General features: G+C 49.1%; 1 protein-coding gene across 1 annotated transcript in view; it reads right to left on the reverse strand.

Annotated features, from left to right (window-relative positions):
• Positions 1–13,401: 13,401 nt before the first annotated feature.
• PKP1 (plakophilin 1) overlaps positions 13,402–17,278 on the reverse strand; it is a 48,578-nt gene continuing 44,701 nt past the window's right edge. Inside the window, exon 14 of the mRNA XM_063356550.1 lies at positions 13,402–16,872. The gene's annotated coding sequence lies outside the window, so the exon portion shown is untranslated. The remainder of the gene's footprint in view (positions 16,873–17,278) is intronic.

The raw sequence follows: 17,278 nt of genomic DNA on the forward strand, positions 1-17,278 counted from the left end.
ATATGAAATTCGGCTAACTTCTGCAATTCTCAATTTCTGCTGATTTTTTGGGGCCAACACATTTGGGAAAGGGAACATTTGTCTTTGAGAGGTTTTCCACCTCAGAGTTTTCGGATAGGCCGGAGTTTCAAACCCTTTGAAATAATGACAAGCAGAATCGTTCTGGAAAAGACTAAGAAGTATTTCTGGGTGCTGGAAGGGCCCCGTCAGGAGGATGGGTCTCCTCCCTTGGGCCGAGCATCTCCCCATCACCCTCCTCACTGCCCAGAGCACATCCTCCAAGGATGCCAAGTTGGGTTGGCCGTACCAAGGGCTCCATGATGGAGCAGCCGCAGCATGGAGAAGACCCCAGCATCACTGGGCTCCAGATCCATAGGATCCCTGAAGACCATCAGCCCCAGCCAGGGCTCAACGTGTTGCTCCTCCAGCCACACAGAGTAAATGAGGCACCGTAGGTCCAGATTCACCCCAGCAATGCTTAGTGGATGTACTTATGGCCTGATTTCAATTCCAGGTCTCTCCCAGCAGTGGGCAGAGATAAGTATCTCCAGAGGGTGATTCAACGTTATGTGACTGGCAGGGCAAAGCCAGGAGGACGGGGTCCTGGCTGGAAGGAACACACTGTGGCAGGCTGGGAACCAGCTCCTGGTTATTTGCTCAATGGGGCAATTAGTCCCATAAGTTCGTGAGCCCTGTGATTAACCGCAGCCATCCAAACATCGTCATTGTGAAGGAAGAGTAACTAAAGGATTCTGGAAATTGTTGGCGTTTCTTGGCAGCTGCAGAAAAATCCCAATTGCAGCTTGCAGGCCCTTGGGCTAAGGGCAGGACGACCTGCCGGCACGCACACTGATCAACAACTCAGAAGGAAGCGCTTCTCTTTCAGGAAGAAGAAAAATGATGCAAAAGTCCCCAAACCTCTGCCCATGAACCAGGTGAGGAACCGAGGGGGAGCAACTGCTGTCTGCTACAGGTCCGTGGTGGCTCCGTGCAGATGGGGTACTGCACAAAGAGCAATCCTGGATGTTGCATGAAGACACAGGCTCTTGTGGGCACAAAACTCCCCGTTGGATTTTTTCCAGACCCTACTGTGCTGAGACAGAGATTTTGGAAATCTGTTCCCATGCTCTATGGAAAAACTTTTGGCCCACAACACCTGCCACACAGCTGTGAGGGTCACAGCTACTGGAAGGTCTCGTTGAGGCACCTGAATCACAGAATCACAGAATCCTGCGATTCACCTGGATCCTTTGGTGGAAGTTGCAGTTTTGAATCGGAATTTCCAATGCCGCAGACCAAACAGAGGGGCAGCAAGTGCTTCCCCCCAGGGTCCCCGGCAGCCTGCATGCTGGGTGGGAGGGATGCCTAAGCTACAACAACGGGGTTAGATGTTGAAATCCCAACGTCCCTGGGACCGAGGTGTTGTGAGATGGGGGCTGGCACCCCTGAAGTGTGTCCTGGGATTTCGTGCTGTGTCTCCTAGGATTTGGCATCTCCCTTTAGCAAGACTCACCAGGCATTTCCTCCCCAGGGTTCCCCACAACCTTTGGGCTGAAATTTGCTGAGAGTCTGGGGAAACTGGGCTTAATTTGTTCCATCATTTAGATGTTCTGCCTCAGAGGCAGGCCAGGGATGCTTCCTGGTGGAAATATATGCAGCTAGGTAGGAGTTTCCAAGACAAAATTCTTGGCCTGAAATGTCTAAATTCTTTTGTAGGGCTGGGTCTTTGAGTTCATTTACCCATAGAAAAAAATAAATGACGTTCTCATCTCTATTTTGCTCAAGTAAATGTGACCCACATTCCCCAAAAGCCAAGGACCTGCAAGAGAAGTCACATTCTTGCGGCAGCTCAATAATTTGCCCAAAGGAAAGAATAAGAGAGCTGGGACTTCAACACAGCTCCTCAACCTGGAGACGCAGCTCCGAGGCCAGGTCGATAGCGCCTAAGGTTACATTAAGGAAAAGTAATTCTCCACTAACAGACCCTGGTACGGCACGCTCTTTCTGAATGAATGGTCTTGGAAAATGGCTGTTTGCAAATAAACTCTTCCCAAGCGGAGCGGGATGCGCCCTCTTTTCGCGGAGGTTTGCAGAGGGACTGTTAGCTCAGCAGTTTCAACTCGCGGCGAGCGCGCGTACAAATTAAAAGGAGGAAGCCACACGGTTGGTTTTGGGGCATTCCTGTCGAGGTGCTGCTCTTTTGAAGTCGGTGGGGCTTCTCCCGGGCTGGGTCCGTCCGCGCCGCTCACACCCCTGGAATGCGGCCGGGGATTGGTGTGACCAGTCGGGCCAGTAAACAGACCTTCCTCCAAAATGAGTTTTTACTGAAATCTGCAAAGAGCTGTTGCAAGCGCATTGACTCACATGGTTTCTCAGCTCTTAGTCATGAGCTTCTTCTCTGGACAGTTAATTAGTTTGTTCTTGTGGAGCGCTTTGAAGATGCAAAGCAGGCTGGGAAAGTGAAGTGTTATTAGCTCATTATCTGCAATCTTTTTTTTTTTGTGACAGAGCAATGAAGTCCAGGCTCAGCCTAAGATGCTTAACAGTGCTAAAAACTGAATTGTCCACACACCCAGTTCTGTCCCTATTTCAGCACAGCTCTTTGCCAAAGCTCAGTGTCTCTTTAGACTAAAGCTCCTTACCACCAGCCGGGCAGGACAGGGCGGCTTAGCATCACTGCGCAGGTAATTGGCAGTGACTCTGAGATTTAGCCTTACCCTGACAGAACGCCTGAAAATTTGGAAGTTGGACCATTCATTTCAATCATCTTCTTACTAATTTCCACTTGGATGTGAAAAGGGTGAATGGAGCCATGGATTTTTTTATAATTTACGCCCTGATACAGGTGTATTAAGGGTCACATGCAGCATCCGAGGACCTGAAATCTTTATAGAGAGCTGCAAAATTAAATAGCCCAGAAGGCTATGAATAAGATGACTTAGCATCTGCCTGCGCAAAGCAGCTCATGTGTGTCTGGTTACGTTCAAAGAGAAGTAATACTAGAAGTATTATTTTTGTGTCTGCGAAGGACATGCTGGCCAGACAGCTGCCGTGCCCTGTGGAGGATAGTGGATATAACAGCTCCGTCTACATAGCTGGTCACTAGTTGTGTATCTGGCAATTTGTGGATCTTGCCAGAGGCATTTCAGAAACTGGTGTGTGCAGTGATGTGGCTGGCTGCAAGGAAACGTGCCTTCGTAATTGGGTGCTTGAACTCTTTTGGCCCCGTGGCCCCATTGCAATGGCCTCACATGCAAAGCTGAGCTTCTTATTTAATTCAAGACCACCCCTGAGCATAAGTATCCATCTGTTTCTTAGGGAAAGACTGCACAGGGGCTGCCCTGATCGCCCTGCAGACCTCCAGCCCGAGTCTCCACCCGGACCTGAACATGCTCCAGCGATATCGCAAGCTCCAAGCCTGTGGGAAAAGGCCAGGCTGAGCCATGAGCCGCATCCCTCAGGCACGAGCGTGTGCCTGCACACACACACACACACACGCACACGTGAGAGAAGATCTTTCATGACACAAATGTAAATTAAATACCTAACTGCTTTCACTGGGTGCTCACTTCCTAACTTCAGGTTTCACCTGATAGCATCTCCCCTTGCCGAGCAACCAGACTTCCAGCACTCGCCTTTGCAAAAGTCGTTGATACGAGTCTTGTTTCCTTGTGTTGCTGGACAGAAGTGACGAATTCATGATATCCTTGTGTGGGGAATAAGATGTCTCATTTTCACGGCCTTTGCAGGCTGCTGGCACCAGCTATACAATTTCCAAACCTCGTGTCACTGTTAGGTCAGAGCACCGCCAGAATAGGCAAGGCTGGACAATCGGATGAAGCTTTCTTTGCAACCCAGCCCTTCTTTGCATTGCTTTATGTCCAACCAGATACAGTGAAAGCAGCCACAAAATGCCAAGGAAATCCAGTTAGAAGGGTTTCCATCCAAGGATGAGCAAAATGAACCAAGCTATGAACATGAGTCACAGGGTCTGGCTATTTACAGCGAAGTCCTCTTAATCCTGACCATAAAGATGCGTTACCCTCCAGCACAAGGGCGGTGCTGAGCATGTCAAGCTTTTCTCTGCAGACTTTTGCTTAGAAATAAGGGAAAGCGAACATCCTAGAGAGCTTAATGACTCCAGGAGGTGGCTTTTTCAGAGAAATGGTGGTGGCAAGACAAGAATTGGGAACACACTAATGGTGGGTGCCCCACGGGTAGGCCACGAGGTTGCAGGAGCTTTGCAAAGCTTCCGCCTGGTGTCACCCTCTGTTGGTCTGACACCAGTTTCACGCTCATGTCGGAAAGACACAAGAAATGTGTTGTTTACCATCCTGTCCTGCCAGGGTAGAGCTAGTCCGACATCCTAGAAAGAAGATTGTCACTTTGCAGTATAGTATTAGAGTGGGTGTTTTTGCGTATGTGCACTCACAAAAGATAAAGGGTGAGGTTCAGGCCACCTATCCACGTCTAAGCCTTGCGTATCTTAATCTGGACTTCCTTAATCAGCAGTGGAAATAGAAAATTATTAATTTGCCCCTCCTTCCGCCTCTGTCTGATGATGGGGTGAACCACATGCTGGGCAGACTATTTCTCTCTACTAGCTCTGAAGGGAACCCAGGGCAACTAGCTCATACTTCAGTGTCTAATTTTAAGGTGCCCGGGTGAGGTTGGATTGATCCTAAGAGATTTCTCCTAACAGGGGATGAGCAATAAAGGCCAGAGTGGTAAGGAAAGCTTTTTAGATGTGGTTCTTTAGCTCAGTTTATGGAGAGCTGGTGTTTGGCAGCTTAAAAAAAAATAATAATGCAAGCAAGCTGTGCTGCAAGCCCTGCAAAGCCGTGTGTCTGAGAAGGCAGGGAGGCGTGGGGAAATGGCAGCTGCCCATAGCTGGAGGAGAGGGGAGGCGATGGCAGATCCTCTCCCTCCACGCTGCCGGCGGTCCAGCTCAGCGTTCCCCTCGCAGCACCACCACTGCCATCACCGCTGACAAATCTGTGCTGAACAAATTAGGCTTGGAGACCCCCAACTTGACTTTAAAAATATGCTGGGCCAAGAAGATGCTGAGGGGACTGGAACATCTCTCTTATAAAGAAAGGCTGAGGGATTTGGGTCTCTTCAGTCTGGAAAAAAGGCAACTGAGGGGGGATCTTATCAACGCTGATAAATACTGAAAGGGGGGGTGTCAGGAGGACGGGGCCAGGCTCTTCTCAGTGGTGCCCCGCGACAGGACAAGGGGCAACGGGCACAAACTTGACCATGGGAAGTTCCATCTCAACATGAGGAGGAACTTCTTTGCCATGAGGGTGGCAGAGCCCTGGCACAGGCTGCCCAGAGAGGTGGGGGAGTCTCCGTCTCTGGAGACATCCCAAACCCGCCTGGACACGTTCCTGTGCCACCTGCTCTGGGTGACCCTGCTCTGGCAGGGGGTGGGACTGGGTGATCCCCGGAGGTCCCTTCCCACCCCCGCCATTCTGTGATTCTGGGATTCTGTAAGTGTCTGAATCCTCTGAATTCACTCATCGCTTCTGCAAATCCCAGGGTCCCGTTAAAGCACTTCAGGTTTGCACCTTGGAACAGAGGATGATGCTTTGGACAGCCCTTCTCTGGCGAGTGAAATTTAAAGCCCTGAATGTACAGTCTGGTTTTAGTTGGTGCCAAGGTCTGTCTGAAGCCAATAGCCTGGTTGCGCTGCAGTACGCCGAAAGCAAGAGTCTGGGTTCAGACACGAAGGCTGAGATTCTGGGCTCTCTCCCAGGGCCAGAGCACGAGCTCTGTGCTGGAGGCAGATTCCTGAGCAGTGATGTGCATCCTGGGTGCTGAGCCCTTCCAGCAGACCCAGGTATCCGGGGGTATCGCAAAGTACCTGGGGTTGTGTGAGGAGTTTTGTGCCAGGATTTCTGGGAATGAAGAGGCACAGCGAGCTCCCCAGGGCTCTTGATCTGCCACACCTGAAAGGTTTTGTGAAGCCAGCCCAGCACTGAAGAAGGCACCACGTGTCAATGGCCTTGGACTCTCTCAAAAAACACCCAAGGGCCAAAATACGCACCTGCAGGTGAGATATACTCACTCCTAGCTGGGCCTAAGATGCTGAAGGAGAAAGCAAAGAGCTACACATCGCACCCAGGATGGAGCCTCGGAGAGAGACTGTCATGGTGCCAGCATTGGTGTCTCGGCTTGTACCGAGCTCCTTGGCTTTCCGTGGTCCCAAAGGAGGATGACAGGGTGGTGACAAGAGTCTGCGTAGGGGATCCTCATGTTCCTCGTCATTCTGGGAAGGAGGAGCAGCCCAGTGGCACGTCCGTAAGCGTGAACAGAAAGAGCCACAGTGCTCTCACATGGTGATGGCCCCTGCAGCATCTTGCCAAACTGAAACCTGAAGACGTCAACTATTTTTGGCCTGGCTCCTCCCCAGGGTCTGGCCTCAGGTGGTGCCACACTGGTGCTCCTGTGGTGACCAGTCCAGCTTTGCACTGGAGGGCATGGAGGTGCTGCCCTTGGACCGCTCCCAGGAAGGCTGCATTCCCCTTTGGATAGTTTAAGGAAGTTTGGAGAGTTTAAGGAAGGAGCTTTGCTGCTGCCGGATCATGCTCACAACCCTGTCCTTAGCACAGCCATGGGGCTACAGGGCATTGCACGTGTCCCCCCCACCATGACTTACTCTTGTCCCCCCAGCTGGGAATGGAGGTGAAAAGGGTCCACCCCTCTGCCAAGCACCAGAAGATGCGTGGACCAAAGCCCAGCCTTGGTTTCTGGGGACTGCACAGCCCGTTCGTGCTGGCACTGCCCCCTCAGGGATGTGGTCCATGGCAGGAGGGCGGTGGCAAAGACACAGCTCAGAGGAGAGTCATCGAGAAGACATTCCCACATCCCGTGGTCTCGACTCTTTCAGCACCGGGCTTGGTTTGACCCTTCCCCGGGCAAAGCCGAGCAGTTAGCTACCTGCCCATGAGTAATGGTGACTGCTCATCCCATTCCCTTCCTGCCTGCTGGACACCTGCCAGTCCCCGTCAGTCTTTCCCTGGAATGCTTCGATCGCTGGAGGAGAAACTCCTCCAGCCATTCTCGCTATCCCACCGGCTGCCGCGCTGGCTAATTCGGCACATGGATCCGTCCATGTGGTTGCAGCTTTGGGTTCCCGGGGGGCTCCCGTGGATACGAACCACCCTCTCGTGCTCTGCCTTTTTTGGGTGCCTCTCCGCAGGCTCTGCCTCCTCCTGTTCAAAGCGAGGTGGGGCTCTGACTCACCTGCATCTGGGTCTCGCCGCGCGGCAGGACTCGCCGTGGCTCCGCTGACTTTCCCACGGTGGCTGAGCCCTGCAGTGATGTTGCTGCTTCGCCCAGGAGCTCGCGGCGGGCAGGCTCCAGGGGCAGAAAGGCAATGGGTGTGGATTTTGCTCCATGTACCAAGGAGTCATCGCTTCGAATAGCATAAACACTCGCCCAAGCCATCTCCTCCTTCTCCCCTTTCTCCTGGCTCTTTAACCCTCCGCTTCTCCACATCCTGCAGGAAATCATTTCTACGTTGCTTCTGGATTACCCTTGAAATTAAAAAAAAAAAATAAATAAAATATTTGGGATAGGCACAGCCACTTTCTCATTGCACAGACGAAAAAAGACAGGAGCCATTTAGGAGATGTGCTGCTGTGTGGGGAATCCGGAGTCGCACTGTGATCCTGCCAATGGCCCCACTGTGGTACTAAAGCGGTGCCTTTCCCCCTCCTGGCTATTTCTCCTCCCCTGAAAGGAAACAAGAATCGGTTTTCATCACGGATAAAATGTGCTAAAGAAAAGCTCAGGGTGGAACTCAAAGGCACTCAGACAATCTCCCATTTTTTCCTTTATACTTTTTGAGCGTTTCTTTCAGCCCTGCTGATGAGAGACTGATTTTCCTGTTCTGCCAGGAGAGATTCTTGTTGATTGAAGCAGGAGTTACCTGTACTGTGAGATAAAGAACTTTCCTGGGGAAAGAATAGAAAACACAAGGAAGAAAGCAATAAGATGCACAAAGCAAATCTCTGCTACGCTTCATTGTACAGCACCCAGTCTGGGTCATCTCTCAGACTGAAACTTGGCCTCGGGACCCAAGAGCAGTTACAGTTATTGCCTGAGCTCGAATCTGTTAGGTAAGATCCCGCAGAGCACTTGTAAGGCTTTTTACGGAGAGAAGCGCCAAGGAAAGGAGGGAGGAACTCCGGTTCTCTGGGAAAGTATTTGGGTTTTGTACTGCCAGGCACTTCCAATAGTGTTATCACTTTTGAAAGTTTCTACCTGCTGTTTTTTTCCCAGTGCATTGCCTTGGGAAGCCCGGCACGCCCGTGTGATGGGGGTTACTCACTGTGGCGCAGGCTGGGGGTATTTCAGGGGCGACTTGCCGCTGTGCAGGCTGGGGACGTCTTAACTGCTTTGCTCCTCATTTGCAGAAATGCAGACGACTCCACAGGCAGAGGGTCGAGGGAGAATGCGGGCTGAGGAAGGTCTCCTGCAGGCTCTGTGCACAGGTACGACAGTGTCGAGCTCTGGGGCTGCTGTAGAAGCAGTGCCCGGATCTGGCCATCTCTTTGGGATATCGGAGATCTCATCTGAGACCTGGAATATTGGCCAAAGTGTTAATCGAGACCTCAAATTTACTGCCAGCAGTTCCACCTTCCCCATGCAATCCCTCCGTGCCCTGCAAAGATTGCTGCAGTGCACTTCCTTCTGCTGGAACGCTCTCTTGCTGGGCTGAGCAGAGTGGGGACACAGGGGACACCAAGGGTCTCATTTCTGCCACCAAGGGCAGCGCATTCAGCAGAGAATTGCTGTGCAGGGGGGTGGTAGCAGGGAGGGAATTACCCTCTTGTTAGAGCCTTTCCTGCATGAGCTTATCAAGTTGCAGAGGGCTGTAATGGGAGCCGGAGCTGGAAAATTATCGGTCGGATGGAGGATGCTCACACTGAGCATCCAGGAGTGGCTGCCACATCCTAATAAACCCTACACAGAGTTTCCTAAATCGGGGAAAAGTTGCTCTGGATGTCACCGCTCCACCCATCCTGATGGTGAAGAAGATGCTGTACAGGCTCAGGCAGAGCGGGAAGGTTCTCCTGCATCCCAGCAGCGCGACGGAGAGACCTCCTGGTGTTAGATGAGCGAAAAGGAGGTGCCCCTGAGTTTGGGATGCCTCATGGCAGTCCCTCAAAAGGCTGTCCCGAGACAAAAGCAAGCTTAGAAAACACCAAGAAAGGGGCCAAGTACAATCTTGGATAGGTAACTACTTCCTTGCAAGTACAATCTTGGATAGGTAACTACTTCCGTGCTCTGCAAGATTAAATCTGCAAGGACACATAACTGTGGGAAAGATACAAATGAGGGTTGTACGATAGAGGAGCGCAAAGTCGTGCACGTTATGGGGAAGGTAAGCAGGGAATGAGTCACTGTGCCTGACACGGGACTCGTGCTTTCTCCTGACCTGAGCCCCCGGCTCCTGCGGTGGAGACGCCCTGGGGTGTGGGTGCACGAGTGCTGTGGGGGCTCTGGGCTGCGGGTGCCGTGCATACGCTGAAGCTCTTCTGCATATGCCTGGCTTTTATGGGGCAGGGCTTTCTGGTATGGGCTGCCACGTGTCCTCCAGCGGTGTGCCGTGTGGGACTGTGGCACTCCCAAGGCATCCGGCCGTGGGGCCGGGATGTCACGGCAGTGCCTCTGGCTTGGGGTGATCTCACCCAGTGCGTGAGAAACCGAGATAGAGCAACTCTGTTGAGCCAGTACGTCCCAACAGGAGATGTCGGTCCTGTGGGGTCGCTGGTGCTGTCGTGGTGTGTGGCCGGGCTTGGTGTTTCCTAGGGATGCCCTGCACAGTGCAGTGTGGTCCCTGTGCCGGAACATTGGGAACTGCTCTTGGCATGGGAAGTGAGGATCATCTGGTGTGTGGCCTGGGGAAATCGGGTATTTCTAAGCACATTGGGGGTCTTTGGGAAAGGTACTTCATGGGCCTGAAAATGAAGAGTGGGGTCTGCTCTGAGAGCATCGGTGAGTGATAAAGGGGTCAAAAGTTGCAGTGTGGGATGGGAGACAGGGCTATACAGGGGGCTGCTTTGCTGGTGGGATAAGGCTTTTCTGGTGTCCCGTGTGTTATTTGAGTTTCCATGAGCTGTAGGATCTGTAAGGTTTCCAAGGACTTAGTGCTTGCTCTGTTTAGGAGAAGGAGTGCTCTGTGGGTACTCTGTACCTTGCAGCACCCATCTTTTCTCTTGAATCCTGCTCCAATAACAACGCATTGGAGATAAATCGGTGCATCCATCACTGTCCGCCCCCAGGAAGTCTCTGGCCTCTGACCCAGCCTCTAGAGGGGACGCATGTTTCATTGCATTTAAACCATACAAGGAGCACCTCAGTTGTCTTTTTCTTGCAAACTGCCCTGTGGGTTTTGTGTGCCTACAGACTGCCTTGTCCAAAAATGGGCTTTTTTTATGGCTTCATACAAAGGATACAAGTCCCAGAATAAAAAGACGTACTTGTTTCTTGGTGTTCATTTTACATGCTGCAAATGAATAGAGAGAGATACACGGAAAAACGTCTTTACAGTGAGGGTGACAGAGCACTGGAACAGGCTGCCCAGGGAGGGTGTGGAGTCCCCTTCTCTGGAGATTTTCAAGACCCGCCTGGATGCAGCCCTGAGGGATGTGCTTTAGGCAATCCTGCTCTAGCAGGGGAGTGGGACTAGATGATCTCTAGAGGTCCCTTCCAACTCTGAAGATTCCGTGATTCCGTGAGATCCAAGCACAGTCGTGTATCGGCTCCGTTGCTGAGCAGCTATTCATTTCTAAATTGGAGAACTGTGCTGAGAGCTACGATGACATGTCCTGCCCTTCTTCAGTGTCCAGAGAGCCTGCTCAAGAATATAGAGGTAGGACTCATCTGCATTAATTTTAGACACTCTGTATCTGCGCTAGACTCGGTAGAAGACAACCTGCTCTTCTAGCCTGTAATTTGTACGACCTTTCTTAGATGTGCCTTCAGATGTGATTTGTGCCTTCAGAAGCTGCAGAATGGACATCACCATATCAAAATTGGACATATCTCATATACTGGACACCATAACAATATCAGACATATATCAATATTGATATGCGATATCAATATTTACTCCTCCCAAGGACTTCTGGATACACTGCCCCTTAATGGACTTTTATAAGACAATTATGTAGGAACTACATTCAAAACCAATTGCAAATATGCCTGGTGCACTGTGGGCTAAAAACAGTTTAAGCAAGAGATGATCTCGCAGCTGCCAATGCAATTTAGGTTTTGAAGTGCTGCTGTATATGGACCGCCCAAAACTGGTTAAGGTATTTGGGTTTGGGTGCTTTGCCTTTGTGCTTAATCCTTCTGTGCTTGCCCACCCTTCGAAAGTCTCGGCAGAGCGGCAGAGGCTGCTCCTGGAAAGGAGCTCTGAGCAGCGTGGCATGGGGCGGCACCTGTCCCTTTTCCCATGCAGGGATTCACAGGATGTGCCAAGCCTGTCTGATAGGCTGTGAATCCTCTTTTCATCAGATACTCGTCAGGGGTGAGGATTATTCCTCAGCCTTGCCTTGAGTAAACGAACTAAACACACCTTGTAGCTGAGATCACATTCCCCTTTGCCAGGTTTCTTCTTTGAAGAGCCATCTTCTGAAGGAGATCAAGAGGTTGCTGCTTCCTTATTTCTTTTGTAAGGCTGCCGAGGGTGTTTACACACTGCAGTGCTCCCCAGCACTGGAAGCACAAAGGCTCTTCTGCATCCTGCACTTCGGCTACCCCCATGTAGACTGGGCTTAGGTTACTGTGACGCAGAGAACAAATTCTTAGATGCTGTTGGCAGCATTTCATGGACCAGGCTGGGAAGTCCCCAAAGCAGATGCAGCTTTAAACTTGGTCCTGATTAGCATGAAAGGTCTGGCCTCAAATCTTACATTTATGGAGCTGCCTCGTAACATCAACATCTGGCTCAGCAGAAAAATAAATATCCACCACCGTGTATTCATCATCCAAAAGGGGATCTTAAATGAATGATGCTTGTCAAGGGGAAGCGAAAAGGGAGAATTAAACTTTAGAGGCAGTGTGGGCTGTGCTTCTCCTATTGAACACAATCCCAGTGCATCCCATCAGTTAAGAAATCCTTGAGGAAGGGCAGAAGGGAGCTGGCCTGGTTAGGCAGCAGGAGAAGGACGTTATCAGAAGGTGTCTTTCAAATAGCTGAAGACAAAAATAGGGAAGACTTAATAACCTCTGCCAGGTTAAACATAAACCATACTAAATACGCTGGAAAGGAGTTGCGGGAACAACTAGCTGAAGTTAGAAGAATAAGCCACAAATAGTAAGAGCATCTTCAAATATATGAAGGTCTGTCACGGAGACTAGAGAGCCGATAAATATCAGGGGTGGAAGGAGTACTCAGAAAGGAGAAGAACAGGAAAGATCACGTATTTGCTTTTTTTAATTTGTCATGCCTGTGAGAAATGGGGAAGATTTCTACATCCTACACCTGCTGTAGGGAAACCCCCACCATTGCACACCTGAGGACTGAAGGTCATGTCTATATGTAAAATTTTGGGGAACTATAGACCAATAAGGAAAGGGTGATAAATGGCAAACAAACGCCAGCACAGAGAAATGTTAAGCGATACACTTGGAGTGCAATAATCTTTTCTTCATACGGGCTTGGAGATGGCCACTTGGAGGGAACTCTATGATGGACAGCCCACCCCAGTGACAGCTCAACGCTCAACAGAGCTGCAGAAACCAAGGCGTATGTTAGGAATTGTTAGGGAAGGTGAAAAGAACAGAAAGGTGCCTGTGGTGTCCCTACATAAACCCTCGTCTTACTCACCCTCTGTGCTCTTCTGGTCTCCTTGTTTCAGAAAGGAAATAGTTTAATTGGGAAATGTTCAAAGAAGGTCACCACACGTGACGAGCTGATGGCTCTGTCTGAGGAACTGGTCTGTGAGCTAGGACTTTCCAGCCTGGACCAAAGAGAAACAGTGGGAGGATTGGCTCATCACACTTTTTAAATATAAGACCTAGGGAGCTTCAAACACAGTTCATAACAGCCAGGTTCAGAAGAAACGAAGGTGTGGGGTTTTTCCCCGCAACAAGCTGTGGATCCATACAGCAGGGACACACGTGATGCTATTGATAATTAAATTTTTCATGGATTGAAGTGGTGACTGGAAAAGCTTATGGGAGAGAAAGCCACCGAGGCTTGCCAGGGAATGTAATGGTGGAGGAAACGTGATTTACAGCTTCATCCCTCGTCTTGGCATAAGGCAGAGCAGTCCAGACCGATCGCTGCTGGAGGGCAACAGGATTTTACAAACCTTTCAAACAGACGCTTTATTCTTTCCTAACACCGTGGCAAAATAAAACCACCATAAAACAGGAAGCTTGAAGAAATTCCAGCAATTTTTATTGATTTCAGCTTTTCCAATGAAGCAAATACATACAGTACAGCCAAAACAAAACTCTGATACATTATTCTCACATACCTATATCTTACAGAATACACTGTATAGCTATGGACTGGTAGGCGAAGTTGGTCTCAAACTGGTGTATGTGGTCAGAGAGGAATAAAACTGCCTACTGCCTTCTCCTTGTCCATGAGGCTTCTGAAATGCTGGGGTGGGTTGGATTGTACATACACAAAACAAACAAAGCATTTACGAGAAAATAGACCAAAAAGCTCTGCTAAGCCCAGGACAGACAAGTATGGTATTTATTTACATGGTTGTGTGTCCCGCGCACAAATCAGGCCCCAGCTGCTCTTATTTCTGCTGCCAGCAGAGCTCATGATGCTTCTAGCTATGGCCCTTCCCTCCTCAGTAGTTTTCCATCGCTAGGACCCCAGGCGTCCACCACTTGCTATTGACCTGCCCTTGTCCCTGTCATTGGGTGCACGCCCTACCTTGGCTCTTAAACAAGCAAGAAACAGGAAAACAGCTCATCGAAGAGGATGTCACCGTTAAAAACATGCCTTTAAGAAACAATGCCTCCTTAGAATGAAAAAAATTTGTATTGGAGGTGCAAACAGCATCCCTTTATGATGGGGGGAGCGTCAACGAGCTGCCGAACCTGCTGGTTATGAGCAGCACCACTCTGGTAAGGCTGATTTTCCTTTCTCTTCTCACAGTTGGACGTCAGTGTCACTTCACCGACTTGGGTAGAGTCTGTAGTCCAGATTTTAAAAGGAGAGACTGAGGGGAAAACAGCGCTGAGTATCAGAGAATTCCCTGGGGAAGAAAGAGCTGCAGAACAGCCCTGGGATGGCAGAGCAGTGACAAGTCACACAGCCCACTGCTCTCTTGAGTTAGCTGTATTTTGAGGTATGAAAGCAGTAACATCCAGCGTCATAAAAAAAAAAAAAATTAGATTGGAAGGAACCTCTCTGGTCTGCCCAGCTCGAACCAGGGATAACGTCAAAGCCAGATGAGATTGCTCAGGGCTGTGCCCAGTCATGTTTTGAAGATCTCCAAGGATGGAGACAGATTTTACTTTTATCATTTTATTAGCTTTGGAAAAACAACTTTGCTGTACTTAATAAAATTTATGTGAATGATGTATCTGTCTCTTTGAGTCTAATACTTACTAATGAAATCTCCAGTACTTGTAAATTTAATTGTGAGATGATGACCATCTAGCTACAGTTCTTTGTGCCTTGTATAGTGATTCAGTAAATTGCATTACCGGCGAATGCAGCAGCAGCATTTTAAAATAAAGCTTAAATAACAGCCAATTAGAATGAATTTCCTCAATATTCCATCATTACATTTTGTAGTTAGGTTTCTCCAATTAATTTTACACCGAAAAACATTAGCTCCCAGGACTTCTGTCAAACATGTAATTAACAGGAACAAATCTGAATGCAAAATTGCACGCTACATACTTTTACACCAAAACTGTAACAATCCTGCCCGTGGATACTGCAGCCGTTTTGGACATCCACCGTCTCGGGTCCTGCCGAAAACATTTTGAACCGTGCACCTGAGAAGACACATCCAGCTCGGGAAGAGCTGGCAGGCATGGCAAGGGCATGCCCACGGGCTGGGGCTCCTTTGCTGCTGGTTGAATGCTCCTGAAACTGTCCTACCGGATTCTCCTGGTTCTAGCTCTCCACTTCAAAGGTGCTTTTTTTTTTTCCTCTCTCATTTGGCTGGGAGCTCAGCGCAGAAAGCTCTCGACTGAACGTGGGTGAAGGCAAGCAAATAGCTGCTGCTCATTAAAGTGCACAAGATTAAGCCACCCTTTGTAGTCCAAGAGAACCAGCCTGAAAATGATCTCCCTCTGTGGACACATGCTCCCTCTCCATCTAAATGGGGGACGAACAAGTGCCACCGTGTTTCTTAGCTCTAGAGCTGTGCCAGAGCGAATCTGAACTTCACGGACAGTTCTTTAGCAGGCACGAATCACCGCCTTTCTGCGAAGTGAACGGGGATATGGCGATTTCCATCAACTCAGGAGTCTGACACTTGCCAAAAATGAGACCGTTTTTTTCCCCTTTCTAGACTCAGCCCTTCGTCCTTCCCAAGCACCTCCTGCATCCCTGATATTTGCAAAACGGGGTCCTGCACGGTGTGAAGAAGCAATAACCGTGTGTGGGGGGCAGCCAGCGAGTGCATCCTCGGCTGGTCCTTTCCCTGCAGGTCTGAGTTGTATCCCCCGTGGGGACGAGTAGAGGATATTTTTCTTCTGGAGAGAGGAAGATCGGCCTCTTTCATCACACGGTTACTGTCATAAGGAGTGGGTTGCCCTAAAATGAGCTCAGCAGTCCCCTATCACAGCCTTAGCATCACAGGGTGATCGTGTAAGTAAAGATACTGAGAAAAAAAATATTTCCAAACCTGACTTCACACAAGCGCTTACATTCCTTTGCATATTAATACTATTTCTTTACATTGATCAATAAAAACAAAGTGTGATTAAAAAGGCCACATCCCTCACTTTTTTCCAGTCCCGTGTGGCAGTCGGTGATCCCAGGGGAAAAAAACGCTTTGCCTGTCTCCAGCTCAGCTTCTCAAACGCCACCTTTGTCCAGGTACAGTCATGAGATTCAGTTGTTCTGGCGCTCAAAATGGTTCAAGACCTGGTAATATTCATGCTCTGCAGGTGTGTTGCAATTGTCCCCTCACGTACGTCTTCAGAGAAGGGTTACTGAGACCCGGGAGAGAATTTGCAGACATCAATTTGCTTCTTGAGATAAAGAGTTCAGTTGACAGGAAAGAAAATACTAATAACTATAAGAGCTCATTGGAGGAAAAAAAAAAATCATAAGCAGAAAAGAAGCCTGTGTTTATAAACGTTAGGAATAACCAGCCTTTGTAAAGAAGAGTATGATTGTGTGTATCTGTTTATAACAGCCATATGCAGTGGCGGGACTTGACCTAAAATTGGCAATTTTTATACTTGTGGGTAAAAATATGTCGTGACAAGTTTTTAGAGCGGCAGTACTTGGTGCATGGATTGGGTGGAATTGGACAAAACTCTGCAAGGGGGTTAAACTGCACGACTCACACCGGCTTTCGGTGGACGACAGGGGACTAAGCCTGTAGGAAGATCCTACTCGCCATGTGTGCGCATGGATGTTGCCTGCACGCGCACACACAGCAACACGTACATAGTTACACAGACACACTCTTTGCAAAAAAAAAAATAATTATTGACATTGAGAAAGTATAACCTCAATAAAAGTCCCTTCTCCCCCCTAAAAAGAAGAAAATGCTTAAAAATATCAGTATCATCCACGTGAAATCCATATGTTTAGTTTGCTTTACAGTCGAGTTAACCTCAGAAACACTCTACATCGTTAACATCCTAAGTAATTGTGAAAGGGTTGTCTTCCTGGACATGAACCAATTCCAAATTCTGAAATGGAGAAAAACAAAGAAAAACGAAAACCCCAGGTAATTAAAGCATTCAAGAAATCTTTTCATTACATTCAAAACCAACTTTTAATCTTTTTTCTTGGCCTGTACCCAGTTTATGTACTGCCCAGAGCTTTTTCCCCTAGACTTCCATGCTCCTCTGAATCTCAGTGGAAACATCCCAACAGAGCAAGAAGTGAAATCCGTGCCTGGGCAGAGGAAAGAAATGGGCTTTTGCACCATTTTCTTTTACGTCAGGACTGTGCTTGGTCCAATCGCAAAGGGCATGTTGGGGAAAGGAGAAAATAATTCATTCTGGATGAGCTCAGTCCCCATAGAGGGATATGATACTTGAAAGCGCAGAACTACTTAATGCTTTTCCCTGCAGTGGGAACTGTGAATCAAAA

Source organism: Chroicocephalus ridibundus, chromosome 20 (genome assembly GCF_963924245.1).
Source record: "Chroicocephalus ridibundus chromosome 20, bChrRid1.1, whole genome shotgun sequence".
Taxonomy (NCBI): Eukaryota; Metazoa; Chordata; class Aves; order Charadriiformes; family Laridae; genus Chroicocephalus; species Chroicocephalus ridibundus.